The sequence below is a fragment of the Macaca mulatta genome, chromosome 1 (assembly GCF_049350105.2).
Source record: "Macaca mulatta isolate MMU2019108-1 chromosome 1, T2T-MMU8v2.0, whole genome shotgun sequence".
NCBI lineage: Eukaryota > Metazoa > Chordata > Mammalia > Primates > Cercopithecidae > Macaca > Macaca mulatta.
In genome coordinates, this window is record NC_133406.1 from 60,654,080 (window position 1) to 60,660,916 (window position 6,837).

Genomic DNA, 6,837 nt, shown 5'->3' on the forward strand with positions numbered 1-6,837 from the left:
TTTTTTTTTTTTTTTTTTTTTTGAGCAACAGTTCTCAACAGTGGACTTAGAATATTCAGCAAACCATGCTATCAACAGATGTGCTGTCATTCAGGCTTTGTTATTCCATTTCTAGAGCACAGGTAGAGAAGATTTAGCATATTTCTTTAGGGCCCTAGGATTTTTGGAATGGTAAATGAGCATTGGCTTCAACTTAAAGGTCACCAGCTGCATTAGTCCCAAAGAAGAGAGTGAGCCTGTCTTTTGATGCTTTGAAGCCAGGCATTGACTTCTCCTCTCTAGCTATGAAAGTCCTAGATGGCATCTTCTTCCATCAGAAGGCTGTTTCATTCACGTTGAAAATCTGTCGTTTAGTGTAGCCACCTTCATCAGTGATCTTAGCTAGATCTTCTGGATATCTTGCTACACTTCAGCTCTTGCTGCTTCACCTTGCACTTTCCTTAAACTTATGAACCAATCTCTGCTAGCTTCAAACTTTTATTCTGCAGCTTCTTCATGTCTCTTAGCCTCCATAGAATTGAAGAGAGTTAGGGCCTTGCTCTGGATTAGGCTTTGGCTTAAGGGAATGTTTTGGCTGGTTTGATCTATCCAGACTACTCAAACTTTCTCCCTATCAGCAATAAGACTGTTTCACTTTCTTATCATTCATATGTTCACTGGAGGAGCACTTTAAATTTCCTTCAGGAACTTTTTAACTGTATTCACAGCTCAGCTAACTGTTTGACACAAGAGGCCTAGCTTTCAGCCTGTCTTGGTTTTCAACATGCCTTCCTCTCTAAGTTTCATCATTTCTGCCTTTTGATTTAAAGAGAGAGACATGTGATTCTTTTTACTTTAACACCTAGAGGCTGGTGTAGGTTTATTAACTGGTGTAATTTCTTTTCTTTCTTTCTTTCTTTCTTTCTTTCTTTCTTTCTTTCTTTCTTTCTTTCTTTCTTTCTTTCTTTCTTTCTTTCCCTTTCTCTTTCTTTTCTTTCTTTCTCTTTCTTTCTTTCTTTCTTTCTTTCTTTCTTTCTTTCTTTCTTTCTTTCTTTCTTTCTTTCTCTTTCTTTCTTTCTTTCTCTCTCTCTCTCTCTTTCTTCCTTCCTTCCTTCTTTCTTTCCTTTTTTCTTTTTAATTTGAATCTGAGTTTCACTCTTGTTGCCCAGGCTGGAGTGCAATGGTACGATCTTGGCTCACCACAACCTCTGCCTCCTGGGTTCAAGTGATTCTCCTGCCTCAGCCTCCCAAGTAGCTGGGATTACAGGTGCCCACCACCACACCTGGCTAATTTTGTATTTTTAGTAGAGACAGGGTTTATCCATGTTGGTCAGGCTGGTCTTGAACTCCCGACCTCAGGTGATCTGCCCATCTTGGCCTCCCAAAGTGCTGGGATTACAGGCATGAGCCACTGCACCCGGCCTTTTTTTTTTTTTTCCGAGATGGAGTCTTACTCTGTTGCCCAGGCTGGACTGCAGTGGTGTGATCTTGGCTCACTGCAACCTCTGCCTCCCAGGTTCAAGTGCTTCTCCTGCCTCAGGCTTCTGAGTAGCTGGGATTACAGGCATGCACCACCACTGGCTAATTTTTATATTTTTAGTAGAGATGGGGTTTCACTATGTTGGCCAGGCTGATCTCAAACCCCTGACCTCAGGTCTCAGCCTCCCAAAGTGCTAGGATTTCAGGTGTGAGTCACCGTACCTGGCCAGTTGGTGTAATTTCAATATTGTGTCTCAGGGAGTAGAAAGGCCCAAGGAGAAGGAGAGGGATGGGGAGTGTCTGGCTGGTTGTTGGAGCAGTCAGAACACACACATTTATTGATCAACTTTGCTGTCTTATAAGGGTTAGTTCATGGCACCCCAAAATAACATGAGTAACATCAAAGATCACTGACCACAGATGACCATGACAGATATACTAATAATGATGAAAAAGTTTGAAATATTTTGAGAATTATCAAAATGTGACACAGAGACATGAAGTGAGCATATGTTGTTGAGGAAATGGTGCTGAGAGTCTTGCTCAATGCAGGGTTGCCACAAACCTTCAATTTGTAAAGCACACGATATCTGCAAAGAACATTTTAAAGTGAAATGCAGTAAAGCAAGATATACCTGTATAATTTTCCATGCTGTCACCTCCAACTTTTTTTAAGTTGTTAGATTCAAGTGAGCCTCTTTTTGATAGGAAAAGCTGTATTTGTTTTCTAATTGAGTGAGACAATCTGTTTTTGGCTAATGCATGTAGTTAATTTCTGTTTTTAATAAGTTATGTTTATATTTATGGATTTTTAAAAATCTCAAATGTGATGTATATCACATCGCACACCTTTTATTTTTATTTTTATTCCCTCTTTATTGCCTTTAGTGGGGGATTGGTTGAGTTTTTCTTTTCTTCCCCATTACATTTCTTTTTCTCTCTAGTTTGGGCATTAAACACTATTTCTAGCATTTGGAATTATCCTAAAAATTTAACACAAATATTTTTACTTAATGTTTAAAGTTAATATGATTACTCTTTCATTGAACTAGAAAGTTAGAACACGTTAACCCTGATTAACATCCCTCTCTCTCAATATATAAATATGTATACACATATAAAATATATTTTAAAATGAACACTTCTGTATATGGTTATATATTTAGAAATCTATACACAAATGAGCAATTACTGTTTCAATGGAAATTGAAACAATTTTAGCTACCTGTACATTTACTAATTTCTTTCTCTTTTTTTGAGAGGGAGTCTCACTCTGTTGCCTGGGTTGGAGTGCAGTGACACTATCTTGGCTCACTGTAACCTCCGTCTCCCGGGTTCCAGCAATTCTCCTGCTTCAGCCTCCCGAGTAGCTGGGACTACAGATGCGTGCCATGGCACCTGGCTGATTTTTGTGTTTTTAGTAGAGATGGGTTTTCACCATGTTGGCCAGGCTGGTCTCGAACTCCTAACCTTAAGTGGTCTACCCACCTTGGCCTCCCGAAGTGCTGGGATTACAAGCATAAGCCACCATGCCCAGCCAACGTTTACTAATTTCTTTCTTTTGTTTTCTTTTCTTCTTCTTCTTTTTTTTTTTTTTTGATACAGTCTTGCTCTGTGGCCCAGGCTGAAGTGCAATAGCACGATCTTGGCTCACTGCAGCCTCTGCTTCTGGGGTTCCAGTGATTCTCTTGCCTCAGCTTCCCTGGCAGTTGGGATTACAGGCCCATGCCACTGCGCCTGGCTAATTTTTGTATTTTTAGTAGAGATGGTATTTCACTATGTTGGCCAGGTTGGTCTTGAACTCCTGACCTCAGGTGATCTGCCCTCTTCACCTCTCAAAGTGCTGGGATTCCAGGCGTGATTACTGATTTTTGCTGTTAAGTCCCTTACTGGTGTCATCAATATTTGGTTCATCTTATTATTCATACCATCTTTAAAAAATCCAACACTAAGTATGCATCCAGATATTTGCTGGATACATGAAATAATGTGTGAGCCTAACTTCTTATTTTCCAATGGAAATAGAAAGATTCTACTGTAAGTGACATATTGTTACAGCTGCTGGTTTAGCTATTCTTAACTCTTTTTTTTTTTTTTTTTTGAGACGGAGTCTCGCTCTGTCACCCAGCAGGCTGGAGTGCAGTGGCGCTATCTCGGCTCACTGCAAGCTCCGCCTCCCGAGTTCACGCCATTCTCCTGCTTCAGCCTCCGGAGTAGCTGGGACTACAGGCGCCCGCCACCACGCCCGGCTAATGTTTTTGTATTTTTAATAGAGACAGTGTTTCACCGTGTTAGCCAGGATGATCTCAATCTCCTGACCTGTGATCCGCCCGCCTCGGCCTCCAGTGCTGGGATTACAGGCGTGAGCCACTGCACCCGGCCCTATTCTTAACTTTTTAGGAGAAGATATGGAACATATCGATGCTTGAATGAAAGTAAAGTATCTTCTCCTTAGAAAAAATGCACTTATGAGCCTACAACAAATTTTGCACATAGTTATAGGAAATTAACGGATACTTGAAGCATCCATTCCTGAAACCCGGCTCAGCAAACTTTGCTTTGGAAAGGTCTCAACCTTGGAACATTGGAGGTTTGGGTCTACAGATGTGGAATAAAGTCAGTTCCACCCTCATGAATATACTATTAAGACTATTGCCAACTCTAGATAGATAGAGCAATAATTTCCTCAAAGAGAGATCCGAGAGCATTATGCCTGTATGTAGACAAGAACAAGGCAGTCCATGGTGACACCTTCCCTATCCCTGGCGTTTGGAAGCCAGAAGGATATTGTCTTGGCTTCACCCCTCATTAGACTGTGTCATCTCTCTTAAAACTCATCATTAGGGGGACATTACATCTCATCTTGCCGGGGACAGTCCTGGTTTACATCTGTTGTTCTAGTGCAGTTTTTAAGAGTGCTTCCTTTCACTATCAAAAGTGTCCTAGTATGGGCTGGGCGCAGTGGCTCACACCTGTAATCCCAGTCCTTGGGAGGCCGAGGCGGGCGGATGATCTGAGGTCGGGAGTTCGAGACCACCCTGACCAATATGGAGAAACTCTGTCTCTACTAAAAATACAAAAAAAAATTAGCCAGGTGTGGTGGTGCAAGCCTGTAATCCCAGCTACTCAAGAGGCTGAGGCAGGAGAATCGCTTGAACCTGGGAGGTAGAGGTTGTAGTGAGCCGAGATTGTGTCATTGCACTCCAGCCTGGGCAACAAGAGTAAAACTCTGTCTCAAAAAAAAAAAAAAAGTGTCCTAGTTTGAATAATAAATTATATGACCACCCTACTAAGAATGAGTAGACTTGGATCAGTGCCTGGATTTATTTCTTCCCAACCACATAGATTCCATTCTCAAACCCAATTCTTCCAGAATCCCCATTGTGCCTTCTATCTCTCCTCTTCATCAGGCTCAGTCCAGACTTTGATCTGCTTGATCAGGAGCCAAGACTCTTGAGATGCCAACACCAGCAGCCGGATACAACTCAACTCTTCCACAGACTCTTCTTCAAAAAATACTATCTGGTCCAAATTTCCTCCTGCCAGTGGCCCTAGCAGGGCATAGCGAGCACAGGATTTGGGATCCTCCTGGGGTCATAGCCCAGTTCCACTTGCCCCTGCTGCAGTCGGTACCTCCCGTCTTTGTCAGAGCCTGTCAGCACCACTATCCGGGTGACTTTTTATGGCCTGTCCAGAATCATGGTCAAGTAGTTTCAAGTAGTTTCCTTTCAAAGGATCTAAGGTAGAGTAGCCCTTCTTGTTCAGTGTATAAGTGTACTGTGGAATCACAGCCAACCTTGACACCATGTCAGTGAGGACAGTAGCAACAGGGTTATCTGGTTCACCAAAGACCCTGTCCTTCTCCATAGGAAAGCATATTCATGAAACATAGAATAATCGCCTGTGTGGTTGAAGACAGAGGGACTGAAATGAATAGGAACACTCTGGGCCAAGAGAAGACAAAATTCAGAGAGAAGCAAGTGAGTACGAGTGTCCTTATGGAAGAGGAACAAGAAAGCGGTCAGGTGGGAGAGGTCACTGGTGCAGAAAACTTTCCCAGAGATGCTCAGGTGGGAGAACTCCAGGATCACCCAAGGTAGTTCTTTCCAGGCTGATAATGCCGGAGAGATGGCAGCAGCGAATTTGGGGGTGCAATGAATATGATCTTCCAACAAAGTAAAGTAATCAGAGAGGTTGCTAGCAAAGTTCATGAGGAGGGCATGGTCTACTTTCTGCCTGGAATAGAGGGCTTCACAGGGTGACGAGTGATTAACGTCACTCAGATCTCCTGGGATAGGGGAGCCACCATGGATGACCAGCAGCTTCCCGGCCCCAATCTGTGCTGTGAAGAGAGCTGAAGTATTGGCAGCTGTTTGGACGAGCCATGCAGGGTCAGGACCTGACAGGTGGACCAGCACCACGATATACTCCAGCTCACGTTCTGAGGAAGCTTGGAACGTGGACTGCAGGGTGTCCAAGAGGTAGCTCCCACGAGGATGCTGCATTGAGGCAATCCCCACGGTCCGCAGTCCTGGGGGAGAGATGAGGCACATGAGCACTTCAGGCTGGTGAAGAATTCCTAGGACTCTCCTCCCAGGTCTTCCCCTTATGCCGATCCCAGTGACAATTCACATTCCTTTTCCTGGGGCATGTAGTCCAGATGGGAGGTTAATATCTGACCAGAAATTGTGATGTGATTTTATTTGGTCAGAGTATTGTGGTCAGTATTTTGGAAGGCTCTTGGGGAAGCTTTATGAAGGGCAAAGCTCTCTCTCATGGGCAAGGCTGCCAGTCACCAAAGGCAAATTGCTGGGTTGGCAAAGTGTCTTAGCCTGGCCTTGACCTTCAGCGTTATTTCAGCTACCACAGTTCAACCAGACCTGGATTAGAGGATCTCTGGAAATCTATGTAAACCCAAGGGTCCAACAGTCTAGTGCACTGAGATCTGAAGTCCACACGGCCCTCTTTGCCTGCCCTCTACCCAATGCCTTTTCCCATGGCTCCCCCTGGCTCTTTCCCCTTCCTGTCTTCCCCCCACCCCTGGGGCCGACCATGACTGAGCTTCACTATGGAACAGCTCCTTCCCAGGGTCGCTATGGCCCTTCTGTCCTGTTGGTCATTCAAGGGGTGACCAGATGGGAGGAAAACACACTCAGGATTATAACATGGACCAAATTCCACAGCGTGGCCCTGCCTCAGAGCACAGCCTTTCCTTGCCACATGCCAGTCACTTCCCTTTTCAACCCTCCTTCCCTTTTCTGGCTAAAATACTCTGTCTGGTCCTCTCCCAGTCAGACCACTCCCTCCCAGGTACTCACTCTTTTCCTGGGGAGGGGCTCCAGCCAGGAATTGGTAGCTGGTATGCTGGAGAAGAGGGGA

At 44.2% G+C, this 6,837-nt stretch overlaps 1 pseudogene; it reads right to left on the reverse strand.

The window, feature by feature from the left end:
* Positions 1-4,848: 4,848 nt before the first annotated feature.
* Positions 4,849-5,669, reverse strand: LOC114680023 (alpha-1,3-mannosyl-glycoprotein 4-beta-N-acetylglucosaminyltransferase-like protein MGAT4E; annotated as a pseudogene).
* Between the last annotated feature and the right edge of the window lie 1,168 nt (positions 5,670-6,837).